Raw genomic sequence first — 14,989 nt, 5'->3', positions numbered from 1 at the left:
TTTAATGTGAACTAGCTACACAACGCACATGTGTGTGACAATACATCTCTTTAAATTGAACATTTGGATGGACAAAGACCCTGACAAATGCAAAGCGTCTCATTTTGTAGAGTAGTGTCTTGTAGTCAGCCCTTGATGATGAGTTACGAATCATTCATATTCATCTGCATCATCATGCTGTTTGTCTGCTCATGTACAACATGCCAAAAGGGAATCAATTAAATTCTTGGTATGAATTGATTTGCATTAAACTGAATATCTTTCTTTGTACAAAATACACTTTATTGTTGAACCTTTGAAATTGAATGGCGATCCGTTTTGTAATGCTGGTTGAATTTGATTCGACTGCATTTACATTAATTTAAATAACTTGCAATAAACCTATAATAAAACTACAGTGATTTAAAATCAGATAAACAGTCATGTTTGACTGTATAGTCTAACATACCAAACAAATTATTTACTTACTATTAATTTTGATGATGGGTGTACTATACGTACCCACACTTGATGAAATAAATTAGCCTGAGATCATGAAATGATCCCAAATTGTAGCTATTTTAATCCTATCTTTGGTTGAAAATAATACAAGAACAAAAAAACAAAAAAAACAAGGTGGTTGTAATAAATTATCGTAATGTATTTTTTTTCCCCAGGCGTGCTACAGAGGCTTAAGGCAACCTGCACGTTTACAAATTTAAGCATGGAATTTGCGAAACCCACACCTTTGGATTTAAGTCTGATTTGGTTAAAATAAATAAATGAAATAAATAAGTAAAATAAGAAAGAAAGAAAGACAACAAAAGATAGTTTGAAAAGCCCCGACTCCTCACGGGACCGCTCTATTCTTTATTTATTCCGAGTTGTAAATCCCGCTGTGACGAGATGTGTGCCTGCATGCTGACAAGCCATGAGAGAGCCTTGGCTACATGACATGGCCTTACTATGTGCAGCCATTATACAGGATTCCTGCCTCCTGCTGCATGCAGGTGGGATGTGGGACCTACTTATTACAACCCAGATGTGCCTGTAATCCATCACTGTCTCCCTTGCCCCCATTGTACTCTCGAGGATGTCTGGAGCGCGGCCTCCAGGTGTGTGCGGCCATGGCCTGTTATCTACGTCTTTTTTTTCTCTCCCTTCAAGTGTATGTAGTGGTCAATCTTTATTTATGCGTAAGTGTAAGTGAAAAGTGAAACCTCTCTTCCCAAAGCCTTCAATCTCGTTTTAAATGTCGTACAAATGTCATAATGTGAGACATGAGCAAATCAGGTTTTGGCACACCTTACTAGACCTCATTTCACCCAGCATCAAAAAATTGTTTTTCTCTGGTTACGTTGGCTTCCTCCGACGTTCCAAAAACATGCACAGTAAGTTAAATTTTCTAAATTGTCTGTAGGAGTTTGATTGGTTGTGTTTAGGGTACATTCTGGATGTGACCTGCGATTGCCTGGTGACCATTGCAGGGTGTACGCTGCTCACCGGTTCACTCGGCACCCTAATGATGAGTTTGTTATGGGTAAGTTAAATAGTAGATTCATAATGCTGAGCTTGACGTTGATTTCATTTCAGTGAAGTGATCAGTTTGTTGTGAAGAGGGTTTTTGTTTATTTTGTAAATACGTATTTTCTTATACCAGGGCTGTCAAACTCATTTTGTGACAGTCCATAGTGCCGGTTATGGCTTCTCTCAGAAAACTGTTATGACTGTGAAATCAAATACGTACATGATTAATCTTCTCATTTACAAATTGATGGATTAATACATTAGAAATCACAAGTCAAAGATAATAGTTTGTTCAACTACTGTTACTTGTAAAACAAAATTTTAACGTAACATTTTTTGCAAAATCTCAATGTTAATATTTATTACACATGACAATTTGAAATTTCGGTTTGGATTTTAGCAAGGATCGTGGAAGTTGACACACATGATTTGTTTTCTTAGGCCACATAAAAAAAATGTGGCGGACTGGATCTTGCCCCTGGGCCCCGAGTTTGACATCTACATGCCTGAGGGGCAAAAATTGTTAAAGTGTTACGGTTTATAGCTTTTTATAATGCTGCAATTTCAACTGGGGAGGAAATTATTCCAAATCTAATTCATTTTATTGACTTCCTTCTTACTGTTATTGTGACCAACTTCGGATTGGAACATTGTATTGCCTACCAGTTCCTTACCTTTCTTGTTACAGCCCATACAACATTAATTAAGAGTCATTAAAACGCTGCACATATTATTGGTAATTGTTCATACAGTAATTAGCACATGCACTCCATCTTTTCTTGCTATTATAAATCTCAATGGGTAATTTATGTGTAAATAAAGTACCTCGTCTCAGTCAATACTTACATTCGCTTGATAAAGATGACGATGTCTGGCGCAAGGCTCATTACTTGTGCCGCTCATTATTTTCTCATTTCATGTCACTTTTCCTCCCCTGTACAACAAAATGGATAATCTGTTTTGGTAAGTAAGAGCTACAGCCGCCGAAAAATATATGCTTCACTCCAAGACAACCTTGTTAAACTTCACCTGCTGAGATAAATTTAGTTGCACTGGAGACCTCTCAGGCTTTGACAGCGTCAATATTCTCAGGTTTCGTTGTACATGAGAGGTGCTCGCTTCCTCCTCCAGCATCGATCGCGCTTCTAAAAGCTATAATCCTTGTCTTTAAACGCCTCTCCGTCAGCTCGAGTGTTGCTAAAGAACAACAGGCAATTAGAGCACCGAGTTAAGGCGGCTTTTATATGACGCCGCTGTCCCCTCACTGTGGGCCTCTAGAGAGTGAGTAATGCGGTTTGGTGGATGTCGCGCCCACACAAGCCCCTCACCCTGACACTCGGGCTGATTTAAGAGCACCATTAAAAGTAATCTTTGGCCCCACGCTGTTCTAACTCGCCTTGCAATATGTGGTGGCGTTCGCTTAAAGGTGGGGGCTGTTTTGATTGAGCCCGCCTGAATGCCAAGCAGTTTGACAACAAGGCATTGAGCTAATAGAAAAAAAATTAATAACAATTCCAAGCCACACAACACAATTAAGCCCTCGGTTGATTCTAGTCCTAACAAGTAGCTTTAGGTTTCTTTGTGATTTAGGCTCTTTGTCCTCCAGGCCAATCGATACTTATATGTGTGCTAGTGGATTGCCTACCACTGCTGCTACCCAAGTTAATGAGCAAGTGGTTAGGGACAAGCAGAAATCAATTTCATGATGTTCTCAGTTAAACCCTTGTTGGTTTTCCAGAGGGTAGGCGCGTCCAGCTAACGTCTGCAAGGTCTGGTAGGAGATCTAAGGATGTGCAATTATTTCCTTGCCAGTCCACTCCTATAATTGCCCGATCAATAGATTCTGTGTCAATTGCATCATGCCAAGAAAGCAGGAAGCAAAAACAAGAAGCAAAGCCAATCTGCCACTGCGTACTTCATCCTGGGGCTCATCTGTCACCCAATCAATGCGAACGATGACAGCTCACAGCAAGAGACCGAGCGGTGTCATCTTTCACCAAGCCATCACAGGACCCTGACTGTACCATATGCAAGCTGCCATCGTGGACTCCTGTTAGTGGACCTGCCACAATTGCTCACCGTGTCCGTCTAATGGGCCAAGGTGTGAGGCCTCTGACACATCTTTGTTCATGGTGAAAGCGCTCGGAGCAGCAGTTTGTGTTTCAAGTGAGAAGACTGAGCAAAAGCAATGCTGATGTCAATAAAAAAAAACCCAGCAGATATGATAAGACAGGATTCTGGTTGTTGTCCATCCATATTTCATTTACGTCCTCGTTGACATTTCAAATCTGACAGGAACGTCTGTGTTAATTATTTTTGTCCATTTTTCAAAACAGCTTCCTGGTCGAGAGCTGGAGCCTAAGCCAGATGATTTTGGGCGAAAGACAGACTACACGTTGGAATAGTCGCCAATCAGAGCCAAGCAGAGACAATGAGTGTGAATTGAACCCAGGCTGCCTGCACGGATCATAAGTCTGGTGAGTTAACTCATAAGTGTCAACCCCGACTTGCACTGAATCTTACAAAAGTTGTAATTTGACCGTACATATCTGTATATAATCTTACACATTATTTTCAAATGGCTGCTGTCACGTGATCAGAAATCAGCGCGTGGCAGCTTGTGCGTGATGTGTGGGTTTGTTGTACGCTTGCGTGAGGACGACCGCGGAAGAACCTTGTCTCCCCCTGACGTGTGTTGTGGTGCTACCGGGACCCCCCCCCCCCCCCCTTTCGACGACGTGCGACGGCCGCGATCCAGGAGGCAATGCCGGCCTTGGAGAAAGCTCTCTCCAGCGTTTCCCGACTGTGGTCAGGCGGCAAAAACGGGAATGGATAACATTGATAAAATTGACACTGGCTGTACAGATTCGCGATGTACGGCGTACATGTTTAAAAAGGTGTTTCCACCAGCACAAATGACGTAGAAAGCGTACAACTTGACAGGTATGGTTAACTGTCACCATCAGCAGTGGTTCTTGACTAATTAAATTCCTAGTTCATCTTAAATTAATGAATGACACATTCAGAATAGTCTGGTGTATCGGGTCATTTATGTCACGTTGAATGAAAGACCTTTTCATGCTGACATCAGGAAAGCTCTACCTTGGGGGTTCCTTCCAAAAATAACTTTGTCTTGATGATACATTTAATAAAACAGTAATATCCATAAAAGTTCAATAATCAGCATGAAGTTGTGTGAAGAAAATTCACTCATGGTGACGCATAACAGGATATTCAATACTCTTTGGCACTAATAGCCTTTTAATCAAAGACTTAATTAAAACAGGAATAACAGCAGACAATAATGGTTAACATGTCATTACATACTTTCTGAAGCTGTGCAGTACTTCAGATATTTTAAGGATTTGAATTATTGAAAAAAGTCACAAGAAAAATACATTCTCAAGAAGCCATACTGAGGGAGAAATAGTCCTCATTCTATGGAAATGTTAGTTTCATTTACAGTATTTGTATCGTGGTAGCCTCACATCAGTGAGGTATGAAGATTTTGACTATAATTACACTGAAGTTAAATTTCACGTTTTGTTTTTCTTACTTGGATGCCAAACCACAGACAAGAAGGTGGGCATTTTTGAAAAGGTCGCCGTTCTGCATTTAATTTGATATAAAAAGGCTCTGTGTAATTGTGAGAGTGATTCAACCAAGAAGAGAAGGAATGTGATGTGAATGCGAACTCCTATCATTGCGCTCGCAGCAGTATAGTATAAACTCGGATTTCAGAAAAAAACTGTGTATTTTCAAAAGCACTAAACATTTATTTAAATGGCACATCAAAGTCAGACTTTTTGTTACATACAGTGGCCACCTATATATACATGGGTACACACGCGTACTTTGCAGAGGTGGGCATTCTGTCTGACCAACGGACCGGTCCGTCTATCCGTCAATGGCAGGCGCACGTTTTGCTGACGTTAGACGATAGATACATTTTAAAAATGACGGACTAAGCGGAAACGGAAGTGGATTTTCAGCCATCTGTGTAATCAACACTAACTTGGTCAAGTCCAAATGGACCTGACAGTCCATTAATGACAGACGCTCGTTCTGCTGAAGAGAGACGAAAACGCGACCCAGACTGCATTATCTGTATATGTACAGCAGGTGGCGGTATGCACCAAAAAGAGAATCATGAGTTAGTCAAGCTGACTAAGAACATTCAGAAGTAATAAAGTTGCTTTGAATACAAAGGCAGTTTTACAGAAAATTTCTTAAGTTTAAGTTAAGTTTTAAATTTCTATTTTTATTTTTGGAAAGAGTGGGCTTAGGAGGTTGTGAAATGGTATTTTTCCGCCTCCCACACTCCATTTCAGAAGATGGTAGTAATGCACCAAAAGTTGTTTGCTAACCACTAAAAGACAGAAGAAGAAGAAGAAGAAGAAGAGGAGAAGTAAAAGACAAATTCAAAGATAAAACATTCTTTTACTGTAATGGGTAATTTATTTCAGTTTTCACAAGGACTAGTAAGCATTTTAATGCGCCAGGATTGTACCTTTGGCAACAATGTGACATGGGATTCTGGTTAAGATAATCACAATTTTATCAAGAGTTAAATGGCAACAGGCTCCAATTTACAATTCAATAGACTGGCAAATAAGTGTAGGCTATGTGAAATGTCAAGTCTATGTGAGTGCAAAGCTGTTTGAGCAGCAAGCCGACACATTATGATGTAGATAGTGCACTCCATTTACCATTTTAATCAAATCGATTCAGATGGATGGATGGATTTTTCATCTGTTGGACCTTTTTTTTTTTTCATGTTTACTGACGGAAGCGCGTTTAAAATAAAATGACGGACTGACGGAATGACTGACAAGACGATTACAGTCATGTTTGACGGGTACCCAGACTGCTGACTGATGACGAATGACGGACAGCAAACTTTTGTAAAATGCCCATTCACACTTACATTCTCACCTACAGACAATTTGAGTCATGTTTTTGAAATTTGAGAGGAAGCCAGAGTCACTACTAATACTACTACTCTTACTTCTACGATGATGATTGCAAGAATAATAATGTATATCACGATTCATGTTAGATTTTTCATAATTAGGCTTGTTAGCTCTATTAGCTTGTGGGTTTAGCTTTAGCTTTTTTCATGTAAAGGCCCAACTTGCTTGGTGTGCTTTGCTTCCACATATGTATGATAATGGCTCACACACACATAGACAAAACAAGTTCAAAGTGTTCCAGCTGCTTTCGCTACCCTTCCCCTTAGAGCTGGAACACCTTTGTAATCAGGGACTCCTAAGAAAATAAAAGGGAGGAGGCGCAGAGGGTTTTAGGAACCGTAATCGTAAACTTCCCTCCGCTCTTCTTGCAAGAAAAAAGACAATGTTGTGTCGAGTGTCTTCTCTCCTCATTGTGTGCGTTGTTTACTAATGTCTCACTTGGTGTGAACTTGACAATGATCATCATCACCATCATCATCCGTGTTAAATTTCATTGAATCAGTTTGTTTCTTTTAAGATCCTAAACTGTAGCACCTTGTGAGTTTTGTGTTGTGTAAAGCCTTGGTGGAAGTCTCTGCTCTGATACTCACAAGGCATTTAGAAATCCCATCGCATAGCAACTGGCAATAAACAGACTTTGGTACATTGCATGACAGTTCATTCAAGGACTAACATAGTACACATCCTGCATGTTGAAGCTTCTAATAGGATTAAAGTATGAAGTACAGTCACCGAGGTGCAATCGATTAAAATGCAGACAGCAATGTAAAAATACACATTTCCTTTCAAATTTTTTTTCACCGGTGCCATGCGTGGTGTTTAAAAGTAAATTGGTGGGGATGGGGGATAATGGCTGAATGGGAAGCATTAAAGTCATCACTGTCAGGCACCCTGGCAGGAATTAACACATTTCAGGGACATTAATATGCTGCTTGTTACTAATAATTAAGGTCATCCAACGCCTTGCCAGCAGCCTAGTCCACAAATCTTACTTCCGTTAATACAGGCCCCGGTGGGATGGCGGCGGAGCTGAGTCAGTGTATTTTGCTGACCAATTAGTGGGCCGTCCCACCTTCATTAGCCATCCTGAGCCTCAATGTGAGCCTTTTAATGCTTCTCAAAGTTCTGGCAGCGGGCTGAAGCCCACAGATATGACTCTCAGCAAAATCAAATATAACTTGTCGAATCATTTCACATGCTCCGACACCAATTGGCCCCAAGCGAGAAAAATGAATTGGATGTGTTGACACAGAATGCAATACAATAAAGTTTCAACTGTCAAAAATATGTTCAAAATGTGATGATAAAATATGACTAGGAATGAGATAATCTCCCCACTTTTCTTCATTTTGTTTCTTGGTTTTCTGTGCACAACCCAATGATGATTAAGTGAAAAAATAAAACAACTTGAGTGTGTACAGTAATCAGTGATAACTATGATCGGAAAATAGTCACCATGTTGTCTAGTAATGACTGAAAAGGCAGTCATATTCATGCCAGGCCTGTAGTTGGCAATGGCACTTGGTAAATAAAAATTTCAATGCCATGTGAATGTACCGGAAAGTGAAAGGCTCGATAAATTTTGGGCTGGTCACCAGCCAATCACAGAGTACATTTAAACAAGCAACCACTCACACTCATATCCACATTCATACCTATGGACAATTTAGTCTTCACTTAAGAAGATTGTTATGGGATGTAGGAGAACACTGGAGTACCCGGTGAAACATGAAAATAAGAGCATGGAAACTCCACACAGAAAAGCAAGAGCCAAGATTTGGACCCAGAGCCTCAGAACTTTGGAGCAGATATGCTGGTCAAGAAATTAAAACTACTAACGCTTGATAATTCACAGCTGTGAACTGATAGTCAGTCCGGGTCATAAAGCATCATCCACAACATAGAACTGACTGAGGAAAATATCAAGATGTGCAAAGCTGTTATCTGGGCAAAAGGTGGTTATAAATGATAAAAATATTGTCCGTCATTCGCCTTTTTTTCTACGTGGAAAAAAATAGTATATAGGCTGGTTCGCCTCTAATTTCAAATGGGCTTCCGTCAGCGATGTCGACTAAAATTTCACTAGAAAAATACAGCATCATTATAACAGAGTTGAAACGTGAAGAATAGGCTAATAATACAACATCATAGATCATGCAAAAAGGAGGAGCAGGGCAGGTTTGCTCCTTTAACAGGGAGCGTAAAAAGGGAGGAATTCTGATCTGAGGACGTTGGAGTTGGATGATGGCCCCTGAAAGATATGATGGAGCCGTGCGCTCACCGGCTGTGAGACACAAATGGATCTGCCTTTATCCTGACAATGTGCAAGCCATCCATAAAGCCCAGCCAACGGTAAGAGGTGAGTTCATTTGCACACACATGGATGCATACAGGCGGCAAGCTCATTTATGCTGCTGTTTATTACTATTATCGCGAGTGTGAGCCGCCTCTCGCTCCGTGACAGCCATCATCATCTTCTGAGGCTCAGGTGTTTACTAGGCCCTCGCTTGGCATGAGGCCCCAACACTGTTTGCCGCACGCCATGCTGTCTTATTCGCCCACTCTTAATCTTTTTTTCACATTTTATCATATGCAGTGGACCCCCGCTATTCAGTGGGTATCGGGACTGTGCCGGCCCATGAATGGTGAAAATCTGACACACATTGAAATGCAGTGTGCGAGGGTCTCAGCCACTGGTTTTGCGATGATTCCAAATATGAATTGCAGTTGCATGATGTGGCGGCGTCGCAAATTACAGCCCATATGCACAGAGGCTTTCACAAAGAGGAAAAAACGATTTCCGGGTTTAAATAGGCAATAGATGATTACAGAGATCTAGGGGTGTCAAACTCCAGTCCTCGGGGGCCGCCCTCCTGCATGTCTTAGAGGTTTCCTCGTCTAACACACCTGATTCAAACGATCGGGATCAGGATCAGGCTCCTGCAGAACTTGCTGATGAGCCGATCATTTGAAACAGGTGTGTTGCAGCAGGGAGAGATGGAAAACGGGCAGGACAGCGGGACTCGAGGACCGGAGTTCGACACCCTGACATAGATGGAAAAAAAATGGGCTTCCGACTATGCTTAGTCTGACTATGTGGAACGGTCCGTCACATAAGCGGAATGCCAAGCGCTCTCTCTCTCTTTCTAAATAATCATATGTCACTTTCCAATTTCCAAGCAAATAACAGTTTTCTGGTAAATCAGTCAAAAAAAAAAAAAAATCTGTTGTGTTAGTTGTGTTTTTATAAAATGCGGCTATTTTCTCTGCCCGCATTCTCTGGTACTCTTTCCATTGGGCTGGAAAACTGCAAATATTTTACACCTATAATATGGATGCAACAATATAAGTAGCGCTCAAGTTACTCAAAGATTCTCACCTCTACTCATTTACCATAGCCATGTACGAAATCCCTGACATCTGGGCGTCGATCACCATCCCGGCCAACCTCTTTTACACCGATGTTTGCATGAGATATAGTCTATCTTAGACAGATGGATGGACGGACGGACAGACAATCGGGCAGATAGATAGATAGGTAGATAGATGGATGAGACTGTGTTGTTTACAGAGTGGATGCGTGACTAGAACATGAGAAGCCCACTGTCTCATTTTCAATGTTGTTAACAGTTCAGACTTGTCATAGTTCTGCACTCTACTAAGTGCTCTTCTAGTTTGATCAAGTTTTGTTGAGAGATCTATCCGCTTTATAGCCGTGTTTATGTCGTTTCAAAGGAATGGTGTCGGAATTGTGTTTCCTGAACATTTAATGATCCCAGCAAGTGTTTTCCCTGTGGTTTAATGACTCCCTGATGTATTTTTATCACTCATCTTAAACATCATCGGTCTAATTTAGGTGTAGCGCTTATCAGAATTCAGCTACCGGATCATTTTGGGTGCACTTTATTTTAAAAGGCAATTACTGCGTGTGATAATTACCTTAATGGACAATTAAGACAGACTAACTTCATCATGGTCTAATTGGAGCACAACTGCGGCTAATAGGCACGAGAGATTGTTGCTTGGGGCGCTACAAAGCAGTTCATTTCAAAGGAATGTGATCACTTTAAATCTGTGATATATTCACACAGATGTACGAATGAATATGTGCAACTTCCATAGGTTATGCAATACCTCTAACTATTAGAGTCTAAGACAAATTTGGGGATCAGGATAGCAATTTAGTCCCCATCAGTGGAACATAATTGAGTTGAACGAGGTACTTTCAGTAGCAAACACTTGCTTATTTGTGGAACCAGCTGTTAACACTGACATTACCCTCTGGAGCTGTATTTTCTTCCATCTGGAGAATAGGATCAAATGATGAGGCCCCATTCTCAGCTGATGTTGCACTTTAAATAGGAAAGAGTGTTAGCGCTGTATTTCAGAACATTATACTGCATGTAATTACTAGGACTGTAGCTATTCTTTTATCTGTTACCCTAGTGTATGATTTATGTACAATTATATATGAATAAAATATTTTCTCATTATACGGTATTAATCACTTCCTCCACGGGGGCATAACAACATGCTGTGTGTGTCATGTATCTTGTATACTGTGTTGAATGGCATTATGTCATGTTATGGAAGGTTTGGTTACACCATGTCACTTTGTGTAATGTTAAATGACATTATGTAATGTTACCCTACTGATATTATGATATATCTTGAGTTACGGTGTGTAATGTTATGTTATGTGGGATTTTGCTACTGCTACGTACGTAATGCAACATGACTACTAGGATGTGTGAGGTTACGCTACTGCTTCGTATTGTGAAGTTGCGGCACTTGCGAAGTTGCGTGACGTGTAGTCACGTCATGTGAATTAACCTCACGTTAAGTCATACAAAGTCAAGCCACGTCAAGTTATGCCACGTCAAGTTAAGACGATTAGGCTATGCCAAGTTAAGTTTAATAGCTTTATTTTGATGATTTTACAAATGTAATTACTGCTGCATGTAAACATTTTATCAGCCATCCATCGATTAACAGTCCTTCAATGGATAAAAAGTAAACAGAAAAGAAACTTCTCATTTCACAGTGTCATGCATAATATAGAAGAGGAGAGAGACCAGAGCAGTTGGTCCAGGTGGAACCTTTGACAGAGCAGCAGGTGGGCCCGAGCCGCCTTCGGGGCTCAACTTCCGCCCACCTCCACACAAAACAATGAGACCGTGGGAGAAGTGGTGCTCCTGCTTCCTCACCTGGCTGCACGTTGTAGGTTTCATTATAAGTCAGTCAAAGTAAGGCTGTACATCAAATATTCATTCAACTTTATCCTGACATAAATTTGAGGACAGTATGGGGCATGGAACACATTCTTTACGAGGAAGTCATCCTAAATGTATTTTTTTCAAGAATATGTTCTGTGCAGGCTGCACGGTGGTCGACTGGTTAGCTAGTCCGCTTCACAGTTCAGCGGTCGTGGGTTCGATACCGGCTCCGGCCTCCCTGTGTGGAGTTTGCATGTTCTCCCCGTGCCTCCGTGGGTTTCTTCCGGGCACTCCGGTTTCCTCCCACATTCCAAAAACATGCATGGTAATTTGATTGGACACTCTAAATTGCCCCTAGGTGTGATTGTGAGTGTCTCTGTGTGCCCTGCGATTGGCTGGCAACCAATTCAGGGTGTCCCCCGCCTGCTGCCCAAAGACAGCTGGGATAGTCTCCAGTACGCCCATGACCCTTGTGAGGAGAAACGGTAGAGATAATGAATGAATGAATGTTCTGTGCAAGCCCACTTGTTGAAACAAGATATTCTGAGAAATATTGCGTGGAAAAGAGTTAGAGCAGTTGTGATGTCATTTTCAGTCTGCAGACAAAATGGCCGCCCCCTGAGATGGCTAAAAAGAGGTGGAGTTTGCTGTTTAACTCATATTCCACAAACTCAATATTAATCAAAATGTCGTGTTTCAACTAGTGGGCCTGCTGGGAAAATATTCTTAAAAAAAATATGTTTTGGCTGATTTCCCCTTTAAGTCCTCTGTAATTGTTGGTTTGGTTTTATTTCAAATGGTAAATGGCTGTCACTTGTATAGCGCTTTTCCACCTGGCCCTCAAAGCGCTTCACACTGACTTCACATTCACCGACTGATGCCGCAGCATCAGAAGCAACTGGGGGTTCAGTATCTTGCTCAAGGATACTTCGACATGGTCACAATGGCCGAGGAGCGATCCCACAACCTCTGTGTTGGGAAACGGCCACTCTACCACTGAGCCATGCCGTCAAAGACATATGACCTGTCATGCACATTGCTAGGGTGGCTGCTGTTCAAAAGAGTCAAACACTGTATCAAATAAAAATGACTGTCAAGCAGGTGTAAAACAAAAAGAATACAAATGCGTCTACAGGTACATCAAGTGTTGACAGTGGAGTCTTGTTGCTTTAATCGTGAGTCTTCTTCAGGCATGTTCCACTTAAATGATGGAGACAGGCAGATTTTTTTTTTTTTTGTTACCAGCGCAACTGGGGGACCACATGTAGTTCCTACTCACATGTATGACAGGAATGCCATTTGAAATACGGACAAAGTATCTGCATATGTCTGTTTTTTATTGAATCAACGCACATCACAGTATTTTAATATATTCCACGCTCAATGCATGTATGAAAGATTGCAGCCTTCAACAAGATAGTGTTTGAACAATCAAAAAAATAACAACATACTGTGATTATTTTTCAGTGCAAACGGTTCTCGTGCATAAATAATACCATTCAAGGATGGCACAGAACTGCTCAACAGTAAGCCACAATTATGTGCAGGAACTCATTTTGTGCATTTTTTTTTCACAAAAATCAACTCACTCAAAATATTAATATTATTAAGGTACTACGTTTGTCCTGCATGTCATTCCAAATCTGCCAAAAATTATTGGGCCTACTCACGTTATAGTATGTAGTATAGGGCAGTATAAGACTCGGTGCTAGCGCAACTAAACATTGTCTGCCATCTGGTGGTGAATGGTGATATTACAAATTAAAACTATACAGTGGACCCCTGCCTGAAAACAGGCCGACCCACAAATGTGGAAATCCGCGTATTATTGTTGCCCATTGAAATGCAGCGGATTTGTTTTTTAAACCCTACTTTTACAGCTACAGTCATCAGCAGTCATACTTTATTTTCAATCCCTTTAAAAAAATAAAAATAAAATCCATCTGATCCACGATTTATTTCTCTTTTAGGGTTATTTCACTCACAGAGTCTTTTCTTCACACTCTCCATCTCCGCTACCTGCGTCTCGCTCCCATCCCTAAGCACCACCTCTCCCTTCTCATCCCCACTGCACTGCCTCCACAGCACCCATGGGAGCAGGTGGTAGAGGGATGACGCTTCGCTTTGATTGCTGCTTGGCTGCGGGCATTCCTGGGGCAGGGGAGCTGCGCCGCTTCAGTCTGCTGGATGTGCTGGTAAATAATCCCGACTGGGGAGAGAACAGAGAAGCTCTGGAGGGGAAGAAAGAAGGAAGGACATAGAGGAAGGGAGAGGGCACATGTGTGCAAGATTTTTCTGATTGCAAGTGCTGTGATATCAGACACCTTCATAATCAAGTCACACGTCTGTTTGATTTTGATTGGTCAGCAGAAGGAGAAGTGACACTGAAGACTTGTGACCTACGCAAAAGTTGCTTTTTTTCTGTCAAAAAAAGTTGGGCTCTCAGACAGGATTTTGCAGGGTAATAAGCAATGTTCAACCTGACAGATGATAGTGAAAGGAGACATATTATGCAATTCACAATCTTAAAAAAAATCCCAGGTGTATTGATAAAACCCTTGTGGTGTTCTGTCAAAATACAAAAATGATTAAAAAAAAAAAAGATTACACTACACTTAATATATACTTGTCACACTCTGGTTCAAATCACTATCTTTTTATAGGCGATCTCGTCTCATGCAAATGACGAGCATGGCTGTCGTTACCATGACGACAGGGCATGACCCGACGTGAGGGCTACTTGGTGTTATTTCGTTACTATACTCAAGGTTCCACATTAATGGTGGCGTATGGCCACTACCTGGCAGAATTTATTTGGCAGACTTTTTACGATGGATGCCCTTCCTGACGCTACACACCCAATTTTATCCGAGCTGTGCAATTTAACCATGCTGGACCCCATCCAAACTTCTGCTCATTTTTTCACAGGTACAGTAGATAACAGAAAATGTACTTGGTTGTTCTGTTTCACACTTGACAGGCTACCAATAAAAAAAGTTTATTTTATTTTAATTCAGAGAGTACACTAACATGCTAGCACACAACAATATTATATTACACATACGTGTAATACAATCTAATGAGTACCAGCTGTCTAAATAAACAACAACAATAAAAAGTAGTGTCACTGTATTGTCCTGGTTTACTGTACCCATTTCTAGAAAGAATCCATAATCTCCTGCATGGTTGTGCCTTTCTCCCCTCTCTCTATAGAGATCGTTCTGCTGTGGGCCGAGTGTAGTTTACACTTGTACCCACAAATAAGTGACAATTAAATATAAATCATACACAAGG

At 41.1% G+C, this 14,989-nt stretch overlaps 1 long non-coding RNA gene across 2 annotated transcripts in view; it reads left to right on the top strand.

Annotated features, from left to right (window-relative positions):
• The window catches only part of LOC147150033 (uncharacterized), a 31,320-nt gene extending 16,862 nt beyond the window's left edge, over positions 1–14,458 (top strand). Inside the window, exons 3-4 of one of the 2 annotated variants that reach the window (XR_015086338.1) lie at positions 3,843–3,983; positions 13,666–14,458. This is a non-coding gene — a long non-coding RNA (uncharacterized LOC147150033). Of the gene's footprint in view, positions 1–3,842; positions 3,984–4,106; positions 6,863–13,665 lie in introns of those variants that run through there. The other variant, XR_015086339.1, reaches the window with a different exon arrangement.
• The last annotated feature ends 531 nt before the right edge of the window (positions 14,459–14,989 follow it).

The sequence above is a fragment of the Filicampus tigris genome, chromosome 3, assembly GCF_054856515.1.
Source record: "Filicampus tigris isolate MCC_2025a chromosome 3, RoL_Ftig_1.0, whole genome shotgun sequence".
In the NCBI taxonomy this organism is placed as follows: Eukaryota; Metazoa; Chordata; class Actinopteri; order Syngnathiformes; family Syngnathidae; genus Filicampus; species Filicampus tigris.
Note: the sequence above shows the minus strand (reverse complement) of the source record. Positions and strands in the feature narration are given on the sequence as shown.